Source organism: Marmota marmota, unplaced genomic scaffold (genome assembly GCF_001458135.2).
Source record: "Marmota marmota marmota unplaced genomic scaffold, marMar, whole genome shotgun sequence".
Taxonomy (NCBI): domain Eukaryota; kingdom Metazoa; phylum Chordata; class Mammalia; order Rodentia; family Sciuridae; genus Marmota; species Marmota marmota.
In genome coordinates, this window is record NW_026000316.1 from 2784212 (window position 1) to 2810858 (window position 26647).

Sequence of the window (26647 nt, forward strand, 5' to 3'; positions counted from 1 at the left end):
GCTTCATCATCTGGTTTGCAGGATTCTTGAGTCTATAGAAGGATGGGTAGGACCAATTGGCTTTTTTCCATGGTTATAGGCAGGTGGGTTGGGGAATCTATTTTGTAGAGCTGAGGGTCAATGGGTAGGGTCATGTGGTTGTTTCCCAAGTACCAATAAGACAATCTTCTAAGTTAAGTCCACATAGATTCTTACTGTGGTGTACATTGGTATACAGGGGTGCCAAACTGCACTGTAACATTATATACAGGTGGCCAGTCTCTAGATATGAAGGAGCATATTTTTTCGGGAAGAGCACAATATCAATTGAACACATTTTTTTTCTGGCAATGTAGTGATATGAATTCCTTTGCAGCTCCCCAAACTTAATTCAAGGCCTGTTGGGTCTGCAAGCTTCTTATGTTTTGGGTGTACATATAATTCATGGGGAATGCTGGAACCTCCAGCTTATCCATTTCCTATTGCAAGATCCCACTTGGTTCAGGGTTGATATTGTCTGGAGAGCACATGGGCGATGCTATATACTTTATTCTCTCCTGTAGAAAAACAATATAATTTGTAGTTTCTTTGTTTTGGTAATTTTTTTTGTAGTGGAAAGCATATTAGACAACTTTTAGTCATATTACTGATGTCAACTTTGAGTAATTTGTGTGTGTTTGTTGATGCGACTTTTCAATCCATCTGAGTAAATCCAAAACAGTGTAATTGATGGATCATGTAGTAGGGATATATTTAGTTTTGTAGAACCATCCCAAATTTTCTTCTAAAACGACTAAAACATTTTGCATTTCTATTGGAAATGAACTAAATGTTCTATGGGTACACATCCTTCCCAGGATTTAGAATTCTCAGTGTTTTTTTTTTTGCCATTCTAATATGTATATAGTGGTATATTCATTGCTTTAATTTGCAATTAATTAATTACATTTGATGTTGATGATATTTTCATACACTGTGGTTTGATTGTTAGCATCTCCAACCAAATCACGTATGAAATTGTGATTTCAGTGTTTTAGCATTAAGTGTGGGACATTCTGGCAAGTAATTAAGTCATGAGCTCTGCCCTCATGAATGGATTTAGTGCTGTCTTCAACTGACTGAGAGGAGTTTGTCCTTTATTCTATGTGATAGTCTGGAATGAATCCATTCTGTTTTGTGAGGACACACAAAAAGTGTCATCTATGATGAACAGACCCACCAGAAATCAAATCTATTGTAGCTTTATCTTTTACTTCCCAGGTCCCAAAACTGTGAGCAATATAATTCTGTTGTTCATAAATTACCTAGTCAAAGGTAGTTTTGTTACAGTAGTAGGAATAGGCTAAGACAGCTTACTTTCTACCTGTATGTCTTCTTTGAGGTGTCTGTCCTTGTCTTTTGCCCATTTTTAAATTACTTTTTATATTTGAGTTTTAATGGTTCTTTATTGATATAATGAGAAGACAAGTCACTGATTGAGCAAAGGGAATTGTGATAAAATATTATTATACAAAATATACAGAAAGCTCAAAGGGTTTTTTTTTTTCCTTAACCGGTTGCCTTATTAATACTTAGAATTCTTACACTTATAACCTTGCATGGAAATGATTTTACTTTTTAACTACTAGATCTTGAATGCAAAACAGCCATATAATTTCACTTAACTGCTAGATCTATTGTACTTATGATTCAGTCAGTTCTTGGACTTGCATTTGAATTTAATATTGAAGGTTCCAATTACCCTTTTGTGATTTTCTTGAAATGATTATCGTTACTTCAGGAACATCACTGCGACCCTGGTATCTCTTTTCTTAGAGGTCACCAAAGAACTATTGAAAATGAGAACTGTGGGCTTAAGCCAAACCACATCTCTAAATGATTCCAAGCTTAATAACAATCTCAAGAGCTCTTCAGAGCCTACTGAAATATATGTCTGTAGAATTAGTCTGAAACATCTTTGAAAATAAAAATATTAAGTTTCAGGGAACTGTGAGAAACATTTTATGTGAATGAGAACATTTAAAAATAATTACACATGCCATCATGATGGGGCATGTCATCTAGGAGTCATGCATGGCATACCGTGAATAGGACAACAGAATTGAATTTCTGCATCCCAAACTTTACTGTCACTACATAAAAATAACTACTACTGCTGTTCAAAATTGCTTTAAGCAAAAGCTCTAACATTCCAAATGATCCTGCAAATCCCATTTCTATATGCTTTTTAAGTTGTTTAGTTCTGAATCAGCACTCTAAAAGTGTGTTTAAACACTGCAGGTAACCATTTCCCATGGAACAAATAGGAAGGAAATCAGGTTATGGTGAGGGCACCCAGCAGGACTCTTCCACTGTCTACTCTGTGTCAATGTAAACTGATTTCTTTAAGAAAGACACTCAGGGAAAAGAGAACAGATTGCAGGAAACATGTTCTGCATGCAAGAAAGAGAAAAGTGATAGGATACAGGATCCTTGTGATAATTATGTAAAAGGATAAAAAGCTGCAAAAGAATATAGCTATAGAGTAACAATATTGCAGCAGGTGGAAGTTGTACAAACTAGGTTTTCTTGCAACAGCACAGAACAGATAACACATGAATGTTCTGGCCTGTTCTTTTATTTTATGCAAAATAATTGCTAGCTTATAAATTTGTGATGGTTTCTTTATCATGGTTCATGTTACTCACCTTGCCATTTGCTAAACACAAGGTTTGAGCTAAATGAATAAAAAGTCCACCATATAGCAACTGCATCGGACTGTGTGCATTACGAGTAATCAAAAAAAAAAAAACATAAAATTCTGAGCATGTAGCTGGAAGTATTATAAAGAGCTAAGAAAATTGAGATATATTTGTGCTTACAAACTTAATGAGTTGCATGCTAGTTTAGCACAGTAGTATACAGAAGGGAACATTTCACAAAGGGTAGAATCTCCCAGCCCAAACTTGAACACCAAAAGGCAGCTATTTCAGTGAAAAAAAGCTAAGTATTCTTCTACTTTGAGATATGACAATTGCATTGCTAACAATATAAGCACTTTTTCTGAAAAATTAAACATTTTATTTTGAGATAATATGAAATTCATATGCAGGTTTTGGAATAGCACAGAGATTCCTGGGAGCCTTCCAAAGGTTCCCACATGGTAGTATCTTATAAATTTGCTATAGTTCAGTATCAGAATTAGGGTATTGACATTGGACAAATTACATCACGAGAGTGTATCTTACTCCTTTTTATCCACAAGCATTACTATTATTACCACCATTTCTCCTTAACCATTGACAATCATTTATGTGTTCTCTATTTCTATAATTTTGTCAACTTGAGAATTTTTTATAAATAAAATCACATAAAAATGTGACCTTTGTGATTCGCTTTTATTTCTTGTAAGTGTGAATCCTAGGAGATTTGTCCCAATTATCTTGTGTACAATAATTTATTACTTTTTATTGTTGAAATCATGGAAAAATGGTTTGTTTAACCATTTACACGTTGAAGGACATCTGGTTCTTCTCAGTTTGGGGTTACTATGAATAAAGTTCCTATTAAAATTCGTATATGTATTTGTGTATGAACATAAGTTTTCAGGTCCCTGATTAAATTACCCAAGAGTGAAATTACTTGGTCTTATGGTAGTTGCACACTTAGTTTTTTCACATTTAGTTTTATAAGAAATTCTACACTATTTTTCAGAATATACATTTAAATTCCCAATATAAATGTATGAATCATGATACATTACTGTACTCTTGCCAGAATTTGATGCTTGCATTATATTTTTAGTTTAGTCATTCTGATAGTTTCATAGTGATAGCTAATTAGGGTTTTAAATTGCATTTCCCCAATGATTAATGAATCTAATATTTTATATCATTTTGGAAATTTTATTAACACATTAATTGTGTATGTAAACACATTTCAGTGTGATATTTCTATATATTCATACAGTATGCACTGATTGGATTCAAAGACTTCTCCTATTCTCCCTCCACCTCATACCCTTCATAATCCCTAATAATCTGTATTCTACCCTCAGATAATTCTTTTAATTTTCTGCATATGAAATAAAATATGCAGTACTTGTTTTTCTTTTTGCCCTTAATGTCCTCCAGATCCATCCATTTTGTTGCAAATTACAGCATTTCCTTCTTCTTCGTGGCTGAATAATACTACATTCTAGTTGAATATTTTTTCATGTGATTATTTGTCATCTGTATATCCTATTTCATTAAATGTCTTCTCATGTCTTTTGTTCATTTCTAACTGAATTGTCTGGATTAATTTTACTGTTGGGCTTTGGGAGTTCTTTACACATTCAAGGTACAAGTTTTTGTTGTTAGATATGGTTTTTTTTTAAATAAATACTTGTTCCCCTTCAGGAGTTTTTTGTTCATGTTCTTAACAGAATATTTTGTACAGAATTTTTAAAAATTATAAGAACCAGTTTATCAATTCTCCTTTCATATATCATATTTGGGATTCCAGGTCAACAATACTTTTCAAGTTAATTTTTGTATAAGGTGTGAAGTTTAGGGAAGGATATTTTGTTCTGTTAATTTTTTCGGGTTTCCTTTTTGCTGTTACTATTTATCTATAGGTGTTTCATTAATCTAGCACCAATTTTGGGGAAAATATATTCCAGTAGTTCATTGGTATGTTAATAGAGGGGTTAGCAATAAGAGACCATGGTTCAATAGTCAATGCTACAGAAAAAAATTAAAAGAAAAATAAATAAAAGATATCCATCGTTCATTAAATTGCTTTTGCACTTTTTTAAAAAAATCAGGTGAGCGTAGGGGATGTAGCTTAGTGGTAGAGTGCTTGCCTAGTATGCATGAGGCTCTGGGTTCAAATATCAGAATTGAAATTAAAAAATTGTCATGACATATTTGGATGACTTTTATATTTCTAGGGTACCATTTTTATTTCATTGGTCTACATGTCTGTCCACTTGTGTTACTCTAGCTAAATAAAATGTCATAGTATCAAGTATTTTTTCTCAATTATATTTTTCTTATTTAAAGAATCAAATTTTACCTCATATATACTTTGTGTCTTTCCATAAAATTTTAAAATACAATTGTCTATGCTATGAAAAGCCTTTATGGCATTTAACATGAATTACTTAAACTTATAGATAAATTTGTGGAGATTTGACACTTTTACCATGTTGAGTCTTCCCATTCATGAACATAGCCTGTGTCTCCATTTATTTAGGTCACCTTTGAGTTCTATTATCAAATTTTGTACTTATCACCATAAAGACATTGGATTTATTTAGTAAAGTTTTTTTTTTAAAATCAAGTACACCAGTGTTTATGGAAAGTTATACATTTTATTATTTTTTTCAATTACCATGTTTTATTTTTAAAAATATTTTTTCTTTTAAAATTGGTTTATTTTTGACTGATAGATATTAATTATATACACTAATGGAGTTTGGTGTATTATTTGAACAATGTATATATGTGCACACTATATATATAGTGTGTACCAATCAAATCAAAATTTCCTTTTTTCACTCTCCTTCACTACATAACTCACATGCCTTACCAAACCACTAGTCATCACTACTCTACATACATTAATGCCTGCATATTTTAGCTTTTACATGTAGGACAGAAAATGCAGTATTTGTCTTTCTGTGCATGACTTGTTTCACTTAAAATAATTTTCTCTAAGTCCATCAATTTTGTTGAGAATATTTCATTATATTTATATATTCATATGGTAATTCTAATAAACATGTGATTGAATTTTTGTGTTGATCATAAACTGTAACATTGCTGAATATATTAGTTCTAGTAATTATTTTTATAGAGTATTTGGAATTTTCTACATAGAAAATTATTTCATCTACAAATATTGGGAGATGTACTTGATTTACGTTTTCCTTGCCTAAATTCCCTGGCCTATAAAGCTCTACTAGAAGTAAACTACTAGTTTAATAGAAGTAGTGAGACCAAAGAACATTTCATTGTCCAAAAACTGAAGGAACATGCATGTAGTCTTTTTTCATTTGTTCAAATTTGTTATACATAACAGTGGAATTCATTTTGACACATCATATATAAATGGAGTATAACTTCTCATTCTTATGTTTGTACATGATGTAGAATTGCACTGGTCATGTAATCATACATGAACATAGGGTAATAATGCCTGATTCTTTCTACTATCTTTCTTACACCAGTACTCCCTCCCCTCCTTTTACTCCCCTTTGTCTAATCCAAAGTAACTCTATTCTTCCATAGACCTCCCTTATTGTGAATTAGCATCTGCATATCAGAGAAAATATTCAGCCTTTGGTTCTTTGGGATTGGCTTATTTTGCTTAGCACTATGGTCTTCAGTTCCATTCATTTACTGGCAAATGCCATAATTTCATTATCCTGCTATAAACATTGATATGGCTGCATCAGTATAGTATTGTGATTTTAAGTCCTTGGGTATAAACTGAGGAATTGGATAATTGGTTCAAATCTGTTTCCATTCCAAGTTTTCTGAGGAATCTTCATACTACTTTTCATAGTGGTTGCACCAATTTTCTATCCTGCCAGCAATGTTTGAGTGTACCTTTTCCCCAACACCCTTGCTGACACTTATTATTGCTTGAATTCATGATAATTGTCTTCCTGAATAAAGTGAGAAGAAATCTCTGTTATTTTGATTTGCATTTCTATAATTGCTAGAGATGTTCAACATTTTTTCATATATGTCTTCTGTAAAGTGTCTTTTCAGTTCCTTTGCCAATTTATTATTTGGGATATTATTATTGTTTTGTGTGTGTGTGTGTGTTAAGTTTTGAGTTCTTTATATATCCTAGAGACTAGTACTCTGAGCTGTGTGTGGTAAAGATTTTCTTCCATTCTGTAGGCTCTCTCTTCATAACCTTGACTGTTTTCTTTGCTGTGAAGATGCTTTTTAGTTTGATTCCATCCCATTTATTGATTCTTGATTTTACTTTTTGCACTTTAGGAGTCTCATTCAGGAAGTCAGTTCCTAAGCCAACAAGGGGGAGATTTGGGCCTAATTTCTCATCTATTAGACACAGGGCCTCTGTTCTAGTGCCTAAGTTTTTGACTCACTTTAAGTTGATTTTTGTGCATTGTGAGAGATAGAGGTTTAATTTCATTTTGCTACAAATAGATTTCCAGTTTTCCCAGGAGTATTTGTTGAAGGGTCTGTCTTTTTATCAATGTATGTTTTTGGTGCCTTTGTCTAGGATTAGATAATTGTATTTCTGTGAGTTTGTCTCTGTGCCTTCTATTCTAAGCCATTGGTCTATGTGTCTGTTTTGGTGCCAATACTATGCTGCTTTTTGTTACTATAGCTATGTTGTATAATTTAAGGTCTGGTATTGTGATGCCTATGGCATAATTTTCCTCACTAAAAATTGCTTTGGCTATTCAGGGTATCTTATTTTTCAAATGAATTTAATGTTTTTTTTTTCTTTTTCTAGGAAGAATTTCATTGGAATTTTAATAGCAATTGCATTAAATCTGTATAGTGTTTTCAGTAGTATGGCCATTTTGACAATGTTAATTCTACATATCCAATAGCATGGAAGAACTTTTCATCTTCCAAGGTCTTCTTCAATTTCTTTATTTAGTGTTCTGTAATTTTCATTGTAGAGGTCTTTCACCTCTTTTGTTAGATTGATTCCCAGATATTCTAGTTTTTGAAGATATTGTGAATGGGGTAGTATTCCTAATTTCTCTTTCAGTGGACTCAACACTGATATATAGAAATGTGTTTGATTTATGAGTGTTAATTTTATATCCTGCTACTTTGCTGAATTCATTTCTGAGTTCCAGAAGATTTCTGGTGGAATTTTTTGAATCTTTTAAATATATAATAATGTCATTGGAAAACAATGATACTTTTAGTTATTCCTTTTCCTATTCATATCTGTTTGATTTCTTTCTTCTGTGTAATTTTCTGGCTAGAGTTTTAAGGACGACATTGAATAAAAGTGATGACAGAGTGCATCCTTTTTGTGGTCTAATTCTTAAAGGGAATGCTTTCAATTTTTCTCCATTTAAAATGATGTTGGCCTTGGGTTTAGCATATATAGCTTTTACGATGTTGAGGTATGTTCCTACTATCCCTAGTTGATTTGAACATGAAGGCATGCTGTATTTTGTCATTGCTTTTTATGCATCTATGGAGATAATTGTGTATTGCTTATCTTTAAGTCTATTGATGTGATGAATTATATTTATTGATTTCTGTATGTTCAACCAACCTTGCATACCTGGGATGAATCTCATTTGATCATGGTGCACTAACTTTTAAATATGTTTTTGTGTGATTTGCCATTATTTTAATAAGAATTTTTGCATCTATGCTCAACAGGGATATTGGTCTTAAGTTTTCTTTTCTTCATGTGTCTTTGTCTGATTTTGGTATCAGGGTGATACTAGCTATATAGAAAGAGTTTTGAAGTGTCCCCACAAATTATATTTCATTAAATAATTTGTGGAGTATTTGGGTTAATTCTTCTTTGAAGGTCTTGTAGAACATGGCCGAGAATCCGTTTGGTCCTGGGGTTTTCTTTGTTGATAGGCTTTTGATGGTGTCTTCTACTTTGTTGCTTGAAATTGATCTGTTTAAATTTTTTATGACCTCCTGAATCAGTTTGGGTAGGTTATATATCTCTAGCAATTTGTTGATATTTTTAAGATTTTCTGTTTTATTGGAGTATAGATTTTCATAATTGTTTCTGGCTGTCTTCTGTATTTCATTAGTGTCCATCATGAATTTTAGTAATTTGAGTTTTCTCTCTCTTTCTCTTCATTAGTGTGTCTAAGGGATTATCAATTTTATTTTTTTCAAGAACCAAATTTTTGTTTGGTCAATTTTTTGAATTGTTTCTTTTGTTTCAATTTCATTGGTTTAAGCTCTGATTTTAAATGTTTCCTATCTTCTATTTCAAATGATATATTATATCTCTGGTGATTATACCACAGATTCCTGAATCCCTGCTCAGCTTTGTTTTTCAGTTTATTTTCTTTTTATATTAAAATTATGTCAACTTTTTCTCAAGTCAACTGATCTTATATCCTATGATCTCGACTCCACAATTGTGATTTTCCAGCAATTTTTAAAATTATATTGGTTAGTTTTTTTTTTCATTCATCAGTTTGTATTCAGTTTACAATGCTTAATTTTGTGTGTCAATTAGACAAGGCCAGAGATGCTCAAATTAAATATTATTTCTGGATGTGCCTTTTCTGTAGAAATTTTTCATTTTAATCAATAACCTCAACAAAGTAGATGTTCTCCCAAATGCAAATAGATGCTACCCAGCATACTGATGGCCTGAATGTAATAAAAGGAAGAGAAGAGGAATTAGGATTTCTGTTCTGCCTCAATATATTATTTGGGACCTCACATTTCTCCTCCTACCCTTGGACTGAAATGTATACCAATGGCACCCAATTTGTTCTCAGGTGTTCAGATTTGGAGTAAATTACAACAAGTGGATTTCCTGGGTCTTCAGGTTGTAGACTGCAGATCATGGAACTTTCCAGACTCCATGATCACATAAGCCAATTCTTGGTAATATCTATCATCTATCATTTCTGTTTCTATAGAGAACTCTTGACTAATAGATATTCTAGTATAAAGAATAATTCTAGAATCTCAGAATGTTAAGTATAATTTTGTGAAGTTGTTCAAGGGTTTGTGTAACTGAAATTCTGATTAGATTTAAGTATGGTTATACACTTTTCCAGTAGTAAACACTGATAGTACATGGCATGATCTAAAAACAGCTATGAACAAAACATCTATTTTTATTACATGTAAAAATCAATAATCCAGTTGGCTCTGTATATAAAACTTTCAATGGCTGGGGTTGGGCTCAGTGGTATAACATTTGCTTCCCAAGTGTGAGGTACTGGGTTCATTTTAAAGCACCACATAAAATAAATAAATAAAATAATGGTATAATGTCCATTTACAACTAAAAAATATATAAAAAACTTTCAAAAAATTTTTAAACCTATTGAATATTATTATGTTGGCTGGTTGCTCATAACGTAACAGGTCATAGTGGTGCAATGCACAATGAGCTTCTGAATTTTAAATATCAGCTCAAGCATTTCATACGTGACTAAAGATCTTCCATTTGTACCTTGATTGAGAATCATATCTCCTATAATCAGAGAAGTGATATATTTCTCCATTATAATGATGTTGCCTTGGGTTTAGCATATGTAGCTTTTACGATGTTGAGGTATGTTCCTACTATCCCTGAAAATCAAACAGAAAATCTCATTTGATAATTGGCTAAATTACACCACATGGAAACTCTCAGCTTCCAAAATGTCTCAGGCTAAAGTGAGATCATTAATTGGGAAAGAATAGAACCTTCAAGGATGGGATAGACACATTGGGGAAAATCATGAAGAACCTGAGAACACTGAAACATTAAATTTTAATGTGTCTAATTTTATTGTTTTCTATAATAAGTTATACATGACATTTCAACTCATTGTACACAAATGGAGCACAAGTTTTTATTTCTCTGGTTGTACACAATGCAGAGTCACACCATTTGTGCAATCATACATGTACATAGGATAATAATGTCCATCTCATTCCACCATCCTTCCAACCCCCATACCCTCTCCCCTCCCCTCACTCCCCTCTTCCAAATCCAAAGTTCATCATTCTTCCCACCAGCATCCACACATCAGGGAAAACAATTGTCCTTTGGTTTGGGGGGATTGGCTTATTTTGTTTAGCATAATATTGTCTAACTCCATCCATTTAACCTGAAAATGCCATAATTTCATTCTTTTTTAAGGATGAGTAATATCCCACTGTGTATATATACCATGGTTTCTTTATCCATTCATCTATTGAAGGGCATCTAGTTTGGTTTCACAGTTTGGCTATTGTGAATACTGCTGTTATGAACATTGATGTGGCTGCATCACTGTAGTATGTTGATTTCAAGTCCTTTGGGTATAGACTGAGGAGTGGAATAGCTTGGTCAAATTGTGGTTCTATTCCAAGTTTTCTAAGGAATCACTATAATGCTTTCCAGAGTGGTAAAAACCAATTTGCAGTCCCACCAGCAATGTATGAGTGTGTCTTTCCTCCTCGTCATTCAATAACATATTATTTAGTCTCTACGTGTTTGAGTAGCTTCTATTTTTATTTTATCATTGACTTCTTTTTAAAAAATATTTATTTTTTTTAGTTATAGGTGAACACAGTATCTTTATTTTAGTTTTCTGTGGTGGTGAGGAGCAAACCCAGTGCCTCACACATGGTAGGCAAGTGCTCTAACTCTGAGCCACAACCCCAACTCTTATCATTGATTTATAATTCCATTCTGTTATGGAATTAGATAGAATGCAGCATAGTATTTCTATATTTTTGTGTGTTTGCTAATAGCTGCTTTGTGGCATAATATGGAATATTTTAGAGAAGGATCTATGTACTGCTGAGAAGAAAGTGTATTTGCTCATTGATGGATGAAATATTCTATAAGTGTCTGTTAAGTCTAAATTATTGATTGTATTATTGAGTTCTATAGCTTATTTTTTAGTTTCAGTTTTGAACATCTATACAGTTGTGATAGAGGTGTGTTAATGTCACCCAGTACTCTTGTGTCTCTTTGATTCTTGAAATTGAGAAGGGTTTGTTTGACATACATAGATGTTCCATTGTTTGATGTGTCTTCTTTTCCAGTGAAAGAGATCTCCTCACTTCTAGTGAAAGCTGTTTCCCCACACCAAAGGAATTTATTCTCCACCCCAATAGGAATGTTCTCCCAAGTTCAGGTAAAAGAGGTCACTACATCACCATATCAGTAGCAACCTAAGTCCCTGTGTATTAGCCTTCATACCTCCATTTGAGATCAATTCTGTATTGCCATAGAAAACTCTAATGCTATCTCTTGAGATAGTTACCATGCAAAACAATGTTGATTTTACTTAGAATGCACAGATGCTTGCTCTCTTTGCTTCTTAAACTTTTAACTGGATTGAAGGACCAGAAAATGCTTAATGATAAATATATGTCTCTGAAGCCATGCATTATATACCTAAACTCTACTTGAATTTTCTAAAATATACAGATGGAACTCCAAGAAGCATTTATAAGAGTTAAATATGAAATAATGTTTGAGGAAGCATGAAGTTGGATAGTGTAATACTTATTAATATGGGATCACCAAACAAAGATTATGCATTTAATGTTGCATTTCAGGAAACTAAAAGGACTACATCAGTATATTTGATTGGTTGGTCCAAAAATTTCCCACAGAGAACAAATTGGAAATACTGGATATGCCTTGGCTTAATGGAGATGGAAGTACTTGAAAGTTTAGAGACTTTATTTTGATAGTTCATAGGCCATGTAACTTACCCTAAGAAGGTACAGAAGACCAACATTTGACAAATGCTGTAAGAATAAATTTATGTGTATTTATAAAGGGAACCCCAGAATCCTTGAAGAGTTCTGTGATTGCTGTGAGCTTCAGACTTCATCTTGAGAACTCTTAACACTGAATTGGGAAAACTAAATTCAATGGGAGTATATGGATCTTAGTGTGATAGAAGCCAAATTAATGGTTCTTAACTGCCAAAGGCAAAGTTGGCATGCTTTCTGTAATGGACATCAGAGTCAAAGTAGCAATAAAAATAATCTGACCTGTATAGAACAAAGATATTGGCTAATCAATCATGGTGGTCCTAGGAGTGAAACAGAAAGTCTATTCAATTTGTACTTAACATGAATAAGCAGAAAAGTTATTGGTCAAGAGTACCAGAGTATAACACAAATTAAAAACAGAATTATGTCCCCACAATCAACTCCCAAGTTTCAAGAAGTATACAGACCCAGAATTCCTTGAGTCAAAGGTAGAATCCTAGTACTATTAAAAAAATTCACTATTCACTATTCTCCTAGGATTCAAATAATGAACCTGTGAATTTTTACCATAGTAACTGTGCCTTGGGGAAAAGAAAAATAATCTGCCCTTGTAAGAAATACTGGATGCTAACTGTGAATTGACACTTTCTCCCCAAACCAAAACATAACTGTGATGTTCTGGACACAGTAGGGCCTAAAGGAAGTCAGGAGATCAATGGAATTTTATGCAAGATATATTTATTAATTAGTCCAATAGCTCTACAAACCCATACTATGGTAATTTCCCAAGGTTCAGAATGCAGTTGGGAGAATCTCCACATCAGTTCCAGATCTTCAGATTAGGGTATTATTATAAAAAAAAAGCTAAGTGAAAATCATTACAACAGCTTTTATCTATGAAAATATGAGTGATTACAACCTTGAACCAATAGAGGATTGAAGAAATTAGTGCTACCATAAAGTCTTTGAAAGATTACAATGGTAATGATCCCCAAAATATCTCCATTCAACTCTCATATATATATATATATATATATATATATATATATATTATTTATATTTATTATATATATATATATATATAATAAAAATGAATTTTGGAGAATGACAGTAAGCTATTGTAAGCTTAATCAAATGGCAACTTCAGTTGTAACTGCTATACCAGAGGTTGTTTTGTTGCTTGAGAAAATTAACACATTTTCTGGTCTCTGACATGCAGCTATTGATCTAACAAATGTCTTTTTCTCCATACCTGTACATAAGGCCTACAAAAAACAATTTGCTTTCAGCTGCCAGGACAAGTAATACATGTTCACTGTCTTACCTCAAGAGTATATAAACTCTCCAGCCTTATGGCATAATTTAGTTTGCAAGTATCTGGATTAACACTCTTTTTCAAAAGATATCACAATGGTCCATTGTGTTGCTAACTGTATATTGATTGGAATTAGTGAGCAAGAAGTGGTAACTACTCTGGATTTATTGGTAACATATTTACTTTACAGAGTGGAAAATAAATCAAATAAAAATTCAGGGTCATTCTATCACCATGAAATTTCTAATAGTTCAGAGGTGTTGGGCATTCTGATATATCCTACAAGATGAATAATAAAGATTTTGCTTCTGGCCCCTTCTTCAAAAAATTTCTAAGTTCTTTGGATTTGGGAAGTAATAATTTTTTTTTAATTTAGGTGCTACTCTGGTTCAGTTACTGATTTCCCTCAGAACTACTAGTTTTTAGAGTGTCCCAGGAAAAAAATAAATCTCAGCAACACGTATAGGTTGATATGGAAGATTTTTGCCAATAGAGCCATATGATGCTGCAAATTTTATGATTTTTGAAGTATCTATGGCATATAGAACGCTCTGTGAAGTCTTTGTCAGGTTTTTTATTTAAATAAGAGCACAGGCCTTTAGAATTTTGAAGCAAGACCATGCCATCAATTTTAGGTGGTTAACTTCTTTTTGAGAAACATCCCTTAATCTGTTACTGCATTCTAACAGTGAATGGCCATTTAACCATGGAACACCATGTGACCTGAGAAGTCCATTATAAGCTGGTTGCTATCTGATCTTAAAGCTATAAGTTTGGGCACATATAACAAAATTCCATCATCAGATGTATGTGGTATACACAAAATAAGTCTGGGCATATTCTGAACATACATGTAAAATATGTGGGTAGAAATGGCCAAAATGGCCATAACCCCAATTTTTGTGACACCTTCATTTCACTTTCATTCTGCACTTGTAACATCATGGGTTCTCGCATAGAATTTATTAAATAGAAGAGGATAATACTTGAGCCTTTTTCACAGAAAGTTCTGCATGTTGTATATATACACAAAAATGTGAATATCTGTATTTTCATAACACTTTTTGGAATATTCTTGAGGTATATTAATAAATAAAATTCCTTCTAGTGGCCAGAACAGTAGAGAAGTGTACTTTGTTGTTCTTTTTTCTTGGAAGTAGAAATTGTCAGATGTATGATAATAAACTGATTCATGGACCATCCAATAGTTTGGATGGTCAGAGACTTGGTTGGAATATTGAGTCAGTCTTTGGTATATATTCACATAGAACAAAAATATACTAAAGGTTAATGTCAGCCTTTAGTGAATATTCACATAGACCATAAAGATTAATATTGATGCAGATAGGATGCCTTGTTTTGTGATATCACATGAGCAACCCCAGTCATCAATTGATTGAATCATGAAAATGTGTCCAAGTTTGTGGAGATATAGATTAGGCTTGGACTGAGAAACATGAACTTCCACTAACCATTATCAAATATTCTATAACTACCGCTCATTGTTCAGTGTTCCAGCAGTTGGGACCAGCACTGACCCCTCAATGTGGAACTACTTTTTGTTGATGAACATTATTAATTTCTTGATAGCATGGTGATTTTAGTAGGTCAATTCCATCATGGAAAGGACAGACTTTTTCCTTGATGGAATAGACACTTTGGTTACAAACTTTTTTTCCCCAAATATGCTTATGGCAATATTACCATCTATGAACTCACAGGATGCATCATACACACAACATATCATGGTATTTCAAATAGATTTTATTATGGTCAAGGAACTGAACTTCACAACCAAAGAAATATGGCCATTTTTCTGTCTATGAAATTCAGTTGTCTTACCATATGCCCCACTATTTGAAGCAGCTGGCTTAAAAGAATAGTGGAATGCTATTTTAGACTTAGTTACCATTCTGTGTAGGTAGAAACATTTTTCAGGACAGGAGAAAGCTTCCACGAAGCACTGTGTATGATCTTAATGTATGGCCAATATATGGTGCTATTCCACCAATTTACTGGAAGTAAGGGTTCGGAAATCAAGGTGTGGAAATCGAAATGACCTTATTTACTACTTCCTGCAAATGACACAATTAATTACTTTCAGTTTCTACAACGTTATGCTTTTAACCTATTAAAGTAAGCATAGAGGAAGGTCTTTTGTTTTAGTCCATTCAGTAACTCTGTCTTTTGGGAAATTTAATATATTTCAGCTCATGGCAATTATTGATTAGGTATTTATCAGTTAGTAAGGACATAGTGTTATTCTTTTGTTAATTATTTTCTATTTCATTAACACTTTGACACTTTCTTCTTCTTTTGTCTATGTGATTCAATAGTTTTCTGTAGTCACATGCTTTGATTCCTATCTCTTCAACTTTTGAGTGTCTACTGTTGGTTTTTCTCTATATGGTTACCATAAGACTTACATAAAATAAAACTTGTTTGCAAAAGATTAATTTAAACTGTGAGCTTTAATCAAATACAAAATGACCTTTCCACAAACTTCTTCCCATATTTTCTTCTTTAACTTCAACACTTATATCTTTTTAGTGTAGCATATCGATTAAAATATTATAGCTATAGTTGGTCTTAATATTCTTTACTTTAACTTTTATACTGGAGTAATAAATGATTTTAAAACTATCATTATATTGTTAAGTATTCTCGGTTTTAATATCTACGTCTTTTTCCAGTGAGTTTTATACAGCTATATAGATAGGAATGTATTTTAAACTAATAACAACTTAATTATATCTCATACAAAATCCTACAGATTAACTTCTCCATTCTTTATGTTGTATGCTGTTGATATCATAATTTGTTTTATTATTTTATATCTATTAAAGTATTATTTAGTAATAGTTATTTTAGTATCTTGTCATTTAACTTTGTGATGTTAAACTTACTGCTGCCTGTTTATTACACAGAACAGTGGGCTTCATTATGGCATAATTGTATATGCATGTAACATAAGACATAATTTTATAAATTTAAATACCCAAATCTTCCCTTTACCCTCTCCTCCCCTGAACTCTTTCTCTACCCTAATGACATCCATTGTACTTTCCCAGTGTCATTTTTTTTTCTCCTCTAGTTCCACATATGAGAGAAACACATGATACTTTTTTTCCTGTGTATTTTTTCACTTAAAATGATACTGTTCAGTTTCATTCATTTTAATGTAAATTACATGTTCTCATTCTTCTTTATTGATGAATAAAACTTAATTGTGCACATATAATATATTTTCTTTATCCTCTCATCTACTGATGGACATCTAGGCTGATTTCATAGTTTGACTGTTTTGTATTTTGCTTCAGTAAATATAGGTATCATGTATCTCTGAAGTATGCTTAATTTCATTTTTTTAAAAATAAATATCAAAGAGTAATATGACTGGATCCTATGGCAGTTCAATTTTAACTATTTTGAGGAACCTCCATACTTATTTCCTCAGAGGCTATAGCAATTTAAATTCCAATTAAGACTGTAAACAAATTACTTTTTTCCCATAATCTTCCTAATATTTATTGCTATTAGAAATCTTTCTGCTTGCCACTCTGACTGTGAAGAGATGTAGTCTAAATTGAGCCCTGATCTGCATTTCCATGATGGCTACAGGTGTTGGAATGTTTTAAAATAATTGTTGGCCATTTATACTTCTTTTGAGAATTGTTTATTCAGTTCATCTGCCCATTTTTTTAAAATGGGTTATTTATATTTTCTTAATGTTGAGTTTTTTGAGTTCTTTATATATTCTGGTTATTAATTCTGTCATATTATTAGCTGGCAAACTTTTTCTCCAATTCTGGAAGTGGTTTTGATACATTGTACATTGTTTCTTTCTCTGTGCACAAGCTTTTAAATTCCATGCCATCCCAGTTATTGATTCTTGGTTTTATTTCTTGATCTTTATCACTCTTGAACTTGGCAGCTTCCAGATATGTTGAAGTATCAAACTTGGTTTTAATCTAGAATTTACACTGCCTTTAGTTTTATTCCTAGGTCTGTGATATACTTTGATTTGATTTTTGTACAGTGAGAGATAGCAATCTTGTTTTATTCTTTTACATTTTGATACTCAGTTTTCAAGCACCATTTGTAAGAAATGTTCTCTTTTCTTCAGTGTATATTTTTGGTGTCTTTGTCAAGAATAAGATGACTGTGTGTGGATTTCGGCAATGTCTTCTATTCTAATTCATTGGTCTACATATTTGTTTCTATGCCAGTACCATTCTGTTTTTATTAATATTTCTCAATAGTATAATTTGCAATCAGGTATTGTGTTGCCTCCAGCATTGCTCAATTTGTTCAGGATTTCATTGGTTTTTCTGGGTCTTTTGTTGTTCCATATGACTTTTTTGATATATGTTTTACTCCTTTAAAAATATTATTGGTATTTTGATGGAGATAGCATTAGATCTGCGCATTACTTGTAATACAGTCATTTTGACACTATTAATTCTTCTTATCAGTAAGCATGAGAGATGAGGCTGAAGTTGTGGATCAGTGGTAGAGCACTTTTATAGCATGTGTGAGGCATTGTGTTTGAGCCTCAAGAACACATTAAAATAAACAAATCAATAAATAAAATTATTATGTCCATTTACAATTAAATAAATATTTTAAAAATATTTATGGGAGTTATTTTCATTTTCTAGTGTCCTCTTATTTTTTTCAACGTTCTGTAATTTTCAATGTAGAGGTTTATGCCTTCCTTGTTAGTTTTTCCATGGGCACTTTTTTCAAGGTTATTGTGAATGGAATTGATTTTCTATTTTTCAGCAGTTTCATTATTGATTTTGGAAAGTTATTGATTTTTGTATGTCAATCCTGTATTCCATGATTTTGTTGAATTTGTTTATCAGTAGAAGTCTTCTGGTGGAAAATTTTGGGTATTCTAAATATAGGGCCATATAATTTTCAAATGGTCCTATATGCCTTCTGCATACAGATTCCTCCCTGACCACCACCTACTACCTACCAATTGTGCATTTGCCCACCTTTAGCCTTCCCATTGCCTGTTGCCCGATGTCCACCCACCAAGTGCCTGCCATTTGCCTGCAGACTGCCTACACATAACCCACAGAGTGCCCACTACTCATTGCTGCTTGGAAGCTCATTGTCAGGTTACCTGCAGGTTTGGTTACACATGGCTGCCAACATCCTAGGAAATTGCCCAGGGCCAAGAGGCCTGCAGGTTTGCTTCCATTACCACTGCCATCTTGAGGTTTGGGTGTCTCAGGCTGGGGACACTGGCCAGTGCCTGGAGACATATTCTTGGGGTACCTGAAGGTCTGGTTGCACCTGAGGTCTTTCTGTTGGGTGTGCTAGTGGCCACCATCTGGCTGCCTCTTTGTAGGATCACTCCTTTGTGTGACTGCATCCCTGGTGAGCTCTCTGCAAGTTTGAAGGTTAATGAGATCATGGGACTGCAGCAAGGCAATCTGGGGAATTTGAAGCCATGGTCTGTCATATTGCAGCTGAGACTGCTTGGGCAAATCTGGGTCCCTGGAAGCCTATGAAAAGCTGGAGACTTTGGGCAGTTCCCCAGGGGTAACACAGTTTGCAGAAATTGGAGAAAATTGGGCTTTCTCCAGCTCAGTAAGTCCTAAAGTTCACAGGGACAGAAGAGGCTGGCTACAATGTGTGTTAAGACTGGAAGAGGGCATGAGGGCATCTTGCTATTGGCCTGCCCAGCCAAATGGCACAGCACCCACTCAACTGGAGCTACCATTAAACTTCAGACAACTGCACATATTGGTGGAGAATGGAAGCTGAGAAAAATTTTGAAAGCCAATGGAATCACTCAGTCAATTTTCCATAGAGATTTTCCTTTTCTTTTTTCCCTTTCTCTCTCCCCACAAATCTTTACCATCTTTGGATCCAAATATTTTTTAGACATCAATTTATAGAAAAGTGGGATGCCTGAATAATATAATACAGTTTGGTTTTGTATTCTTATATTTTAAATTTTCTTTTAAAATCTGTATATATATTTTTCTCTCACTTATCTGGCTCCCTGGATTCTCCTTATCACTTCTCTCATGCTAACAGCCAACCTCTATTAATTCTTCCTTCACTCTTAGTATAAATTTTGATGATTACTTCTCTGCTTCTCCGTCATAAACATGACTCCCTGCATTTGTTCACTCTTTGTCCATTATTTTAAATGCTAAAACCCTTAAAGAATCTTACAGTTAATATTGTAGACAATAATTGAACACATCATTATGTTTATTATGACAAAACTGTAGATGCCTTAATATGAGCATTTTGGTATAAGGTTGTATATTGTTTGGGTTGGGTGCTGAAATATTGATCATCCCCTTAAAGATGAAGTACTGGATGTCTTCAGGGGCACTATAAGACTACTGGGTAGAAACTGTATTGCCTCAGATCCATTCCACTAGATAAGAAGACACACAAAAAAACATGAAAAAACCCAAGGGAACAAATTTTCTCAAATAAACCAAGATGTTCCAACAATAGAATTTGTAGACAACACAGTAGAATAAATGTCAGAGAAACAGTTTAGAATGTACATAGTTCAACTGATCTGTGAAGCAAAGTTTAATATAAGAAGTGAAATCAAAGAGAATATACAGGAAGTGAAAATAACTTCAATAAAGAGTTAGAGATTTAAAAAAGCAGAAATCCTCAAAATGAAAGAATCAATAAACCAAATGATAAATTTAATAGTAAGCATCACTAACAGTCTAGACCACTTGGAAGAGAGTACCCATGACAAAGAAGACAAAAGGTATGCTTTTGAAATAAAGTCAACCATACAGAGAAGATGGTAACAAACCACAAACACAACTTACAAGAAATATGAGATAAAATGAAATGACCAAATTAAGATTTATTGGAAATGATGGAAGCATGTGGATACAAAACAAAGGACTGCACTATCTTTTCAAAGACATAGTATCAGAAAATTTCCCAAATCTAAAGAATGAAATAAAAAATCAACTACAAGAGGCTTAGAAGAACCCAAATGTACAAAATTACAGATGACCCACATCAAAGTGCATAACAATGAGAATGACTAACATACTGAATAAGTATAAATTTTAAAAGCTTTGAGAGAAAAATAATGAAATTACATATAGGGGGAGACCTATTTGTATTTCAGCTAATGTCTCAACCCACACTCTCATTGCCAGAAGGTGCTAGAATAATATATATCAAGCTCTGAAAGAACATGGAGGCTGACTTAGAATTTTATATCCAGCAAAACTAAGCTTCAGATTTGAAGATGAAATAGAAAACTTCAATGATAAACAAAAGTTAAAAGAATTCACAACTAGAAAGCCTGCACTACAGAACATTCTCAGCAATATATTCCATGAGAAGAAAAAAAAAAAAAAGAAACAAGAAACAAGAAAACAAGCAAAGGGAAGAACTAAGCTAAAGAAAAAGTCAATCAAAGGAGAAACTAAGTCAAGTTAAAAACCAAAAATAAACCAAAATGATCAGGAAGTAATACAAATGATATCCCAATAATAACCCTGAATGTTAATGGATTAAATTGATCAATCAGAAGTCATAGACTGGCAGATTGGATTTTTTAATTGCTTTTATTTTTTAAATACATGACAGGATAATGCATCACAATTCTTATTACACATATAGAACACAATTTTTCATATCTCTTTATATAAGTATGTTCACACCAACTCATGTCTTAATACTTGTAATTTAGATAATGATGTCCATCACATTCCACCATCATTGCTAACCCCTGCCCCCTCTCTTCCCTTTCCACCCCTCTGACCTATCTAGAGTTCTTCTATTCTTCCCATGCTCCGTCTCTCTACCCCACTATGAGTCAGTCACCTTATAGCAGAGAAAACTTTTTTTTTTAAAGTATTGGCTAATTTCACTTAGCATTATCTTCTACAACACCATCCATTTAAATGCAAATGCCATGATTTTATTCTCTTTTATTGCTGAATAATATTCCATTGGGTATATATGCCACATTTTTAAAATCGATTTATCTACTCAAGTGCATTTAGGTTGGTTCCACAGTTTAGCTATTGTGAATTGTGCTGCTTTAAACATTGAGGTGGCTGTGTCCCTGTAGTATGCTGTTTTTAAGTCCTTTGGGTATAGATGGAGGAGAGGGATAGCTGGGTCAAATAGTGGTTCCATTCCATTTCCAAGGAATCTCCATACTGCTTTCCATATTGGCTACACCAATTTGCAGCCCCACCAGCAATGTATGAATGTGCCTTTTACCCCACATCCTCGCCAACACTTATTGTTGTCTGTCTTCATATTAACTGCCATTCTGACTGGAGTGAGAAGGTATCTTAGAGTAGTTTTGATTTACATTTCTCTAATTACTAGATATGATGAGACTGAACAATATGCTATCTTTAAGAGACTCACTTCCTAGGAAAAGACATTCAAGACATTCACAGACTGAAGATAAAAGGTGAGGTAAAATTATATCATTCACATGGACTGTGTAAACATGCAGCGGTTTCCATCCTCATATCAGATAAAGTGGACATTAAGCCAAAGTGAGTCATAGGGGATAAAGAAGTATATTTCATACTGCTTAAGGAAATTATACATAAATGATACATAACGATCATAAATATATATCCCCCCAAAATGGAGCATCTACATACATCACAAAAAACCTTCTCAATTGGGTGACTTTAATACGCCTCTGTCACCACTGAATAGATCTTCCAAACAATAACTAAAAAAAGAAACTATATAACTAAATAATACAATCAATAATTTAGACTTAATGAACATATATAGAGTAGTTCATTCATCATCAAGTGAATAAACTTTCTTCTCTGCAGCACATGGATCCTTCTCTAAAATAAACCATATGTTAAACCACAAAAAACTTTTAGAAAATACAAATATATATATATATATATATATATATATATATATATATATATATATGATCTAATAAGATNTAGAAAAAGAAGAACAAGTCAACACTGAAGGCAGTAGAAGAAAGGAAGTAAATAAAATAAAAGCTGAAAAAAATGAAATTGAAACAAAAGAAAAAATGACTAAACAAAATTTAGTTCTTTGAAACAATAAATAAAATTGAAAAACTTTTAGCCATGCAAATGAAGAGAAGGAGAGAGAAAACTCAAACTACTGACATCCGTGATGAAAAAGGAAATATCATGATGGGCAGTATAGAAATACAGAAGATAGTTAGAAATTATTTTTAAAATTGTTACTTCAATAAAATCGAATATATCAAAGGCATCAACAAATTTCTAGAGTCATATGATTTGCCCAAACTGAATCTGGATGATATACACAATTTAAACACATCAATTTCAATATAAGATGCCATCAGAAGTCTACCAACAAAGGAAAGCCAAAGACCAGATGGATACACAGCTGAGTTCTACAAGACCTTTAAAGAGGAACTAATACCAATACTCCTCAAGTTATTTTGTGAAATAGAAAAAGAGGGAACACTTTCAAACTCATTCTAGGAGGCCAATATAGTCCTGATCCAAATCCAGGCACAGACAAATCAAAGAAAATTTCAGATCAATATTTCTAATGAACATAGATGTAAAAATTTTCAATAAATTTATGGAAAATTGAATCAAACACATATCAAAAAGATAGTGCACCATGATCAAGTGGGATCCATCCAGGGATGTAAGGTTGGTTCAACATACAGAAATCTATAAATGTAATTCTTCACATCAATAGACTTAAAGAATCATATGATCATCTCAATAGATGCAGAAAAAGCATTTGACAAGATACAGCACACCTTCATGTTCAAAGCACTTGAAAAAATAGGGATAAAAGGAACATATCTTAACATTATAGAAGACATTTATGCTAAGCCCCAGGCCAACATAATTTTAAATGAAGAAAAAAAATCCTCTAAAAACCGGAACAAGACAGGAATGCCCTCTTCCACCTCTTCTATTTAACATAGTTCTTGAAACTCTAGCCAGAGTAATTAGACAGAAAAGAATTAAAGGGATATAGATGGGAAAGAACTCACTATTTGCCAATGATATGATTCTATACTTAGAGGATTCAAAAAATTCAAGAATAAAAATTCTGGAACTAATAAATGAATTCAGCAAAGTAGCAGGATATAAAAATCAACACCTGTAAATCAAAGGCATTTCTGAACATCAGTGACAAATCCTATGAAAGAGAAACTAAGATAACTACCCCATTTACAATAGCCTCAAAAAAAAAGATACTTAGGAACCAACTTAACGAAAGAGGTGAAAGACTTCTACAATGAAAACTATAGAACACTAAAGAAAAAAAATTAAAGAAGATCTTAGAAGATGGAAAGGTCTTCCTTGTTCTTGGATAGGCAGAATTAATATTGTCAAAATGACTATACCACCAAAGCATTATACAGATTTAATGCAATTCCAATAAAAACCCCAATGATGCTTCTTACAGAAATAGCAAAAGCAGTCATAAAATTCATCTGAAAAAATAAGAGATCAAGAATAGTTAAAACAATCCTTAGCAAGAAGAGTGAAGCAGGTGGCATCATCATACCAGAACTTAAATTATACTACAGAGTAATAGTGACAAAACAGCAAGGTATTGACACCAAAATATACTTGAAGACCAATGGTGCAGAATAGAGGACACAGAGATAAATGCACATAATTAGATGATCTTAGATAAAGTTTCCAATAACATATATTGAAGTAAAGATAGCCTCTTCAACAAACATTGCTGGGAAAACTGGAAATCCATATGCAGCAAAGTGAAACTAAACCCCTCTCTCTAACTATGCACAAAAATCAACTCAAAGTGGATCAAGGACCTAAGAATTAAACCAGAGAATTTGTGTGTATGAAAAGTAAAAGTAGGCTCTAACCTCCATCATGTTGGATTGGGCCCCAACTTCCTTAACGAAACTTCTAAAGCCCAAGAAATAAAATCAAGCATCAATATATGGGATGAATTTAAAGTAAAAAGCTTCTTTTCAGCAAAAAAAAATCATTGAGGTGAATATAGAGCATTTGGGGAGCAAATTTTTACCACATGCACATCATATAGAGCGCAAATCTCCAGGATATATAAAGAACTCAATAATCTTAACACCAAAAAACAAATAACCCAATCCATAATTGGCCCAAGGAACTGAATAGCCACCTCTGAGAAGATGATATACAATCACTCAACAAATAAATGACAAAAATTTTGAACATCTCTAGCAACTTGAGAAATGCAAACCATAACTATTCTAAGATTTCATCTCACTCCAGTGCAACTGGAAGCTATTAAGAATACAAACAGCAATAAGTGTTGGCGAAGATGTGGGAAAAAAGGCACGCTCATACATTGCTAGTGGGACTGAAAATTGGTTGATCCAATATGTAAAGAAGTATATAGATTCCTTAGAAAATTTGGAATGGAACCACCATTTGAATGTGCTATCCTACTCCTCAGTTTATACACACACACAAAAAAAAAAAAAAACAAACAAACAAACAAAAAAAACAGCATAGTATACTGATGAGCCACGTCAATGTTTATAGCAGCACAATTCACAGTACCTAATATGTGGAACCAACCTAGATGTTCTTCAGTAAATAATGGATAAAGAATATGTGGTGTATATACACAATAAAATATTATTTAGCATTAAAAGAGAATACAATCATGGCATTTGCAGGTAAATCCATGGTATTGGAGAATATTATGCTAAGTGAAATAAGCCAATCCCAAAAAATAAAATGCCAATGTTTTCTCTGATAAATGTATGCTGATCCATAATGGGGGGTGGAAGAGAGCATGGGAGGTATATGGTACTTTGGATAGGGTAAAGAGGAGGAAGGGGAAAGGAGGGGGCATGAGGGTAGGAAAGATGCTGGAATGAAATGAACATCATTACCCTAGGTACATGTATGAAGACATGTATGGTGTGACTCTACTTTGTGTACAACCAGAGTCATGAAAAAGTGTGCTCTATATATGTAATATGAATTGAAATGCATTCTGCTGTCATATATAACAAATTAAAATAAATAATTCAATTTTTGGCAAATCACATACAAAAACATATTACAAAGAAAGTGCAGCACTATCAAGTATGATTCATTTCATGGATGCCTGTTTGTTTCAACATATGGAAATCAGTAAATGTAATTCATCACATCAATGGATGGCATTGGAGAAGATAATGCTAAGTGAAGTTAGCCAATCACAAAAACTCAAATGCTGAATGTTTTCTCTGATATAAGGTGGCTGACTCATAATGGGGTAGCGAGGGGGAGCATAGGAGGAATAGATGAATTCTAGATAGGGCAGAGGAGTGAGAGGAAAAGGGAGGGGGCAGGGCATTAGCAAGGATGGTGGAATGTGATAGACATTATTATCCAAAGTACAGGTATGAAGACATGAATTGGTGCCAACATATTTTATATATAACCAGAGATATGAAAAATTGTGCTGTATATGTGTAATAAGAATAGTAATGCATTCCACTGTCATTTATTTTAGAAAAAAAATAAAATGAAAGACTAAACATAAAAGAAAGAATTGTATGATCATCTAAATACATGAAGAAAAAGCGTTTGACAGAATACAGCACCTCTTCATGTTTGAAACACTAAAAAAAAAAAAAAAAAAAACTAGGTATAGTAGGAACATACCTCAACATTGTAAAAGTTATGTATTATATGCCCAAGGCCAACATCATTCTAAATGGAGAAAAATTGAAAACATTCTTCCCTCTAAAATCTGGAACAAGACAGGGATAGCCCCTATTACCTCTTATATTCATCATAGTCCTGGACACTCTAACCAGAGCAATTAGAAATATGAAGGAAATTAAAGGGATACAAATAGGAAATAAGCACTGAAATTGTCAATATTTGCTGATGACATGATTCTATATTTAGAAGATACAAAAAATCCACCAGAAAACTCCTAGAGCTAATAAATGAATTAAGCATAGTAGCAG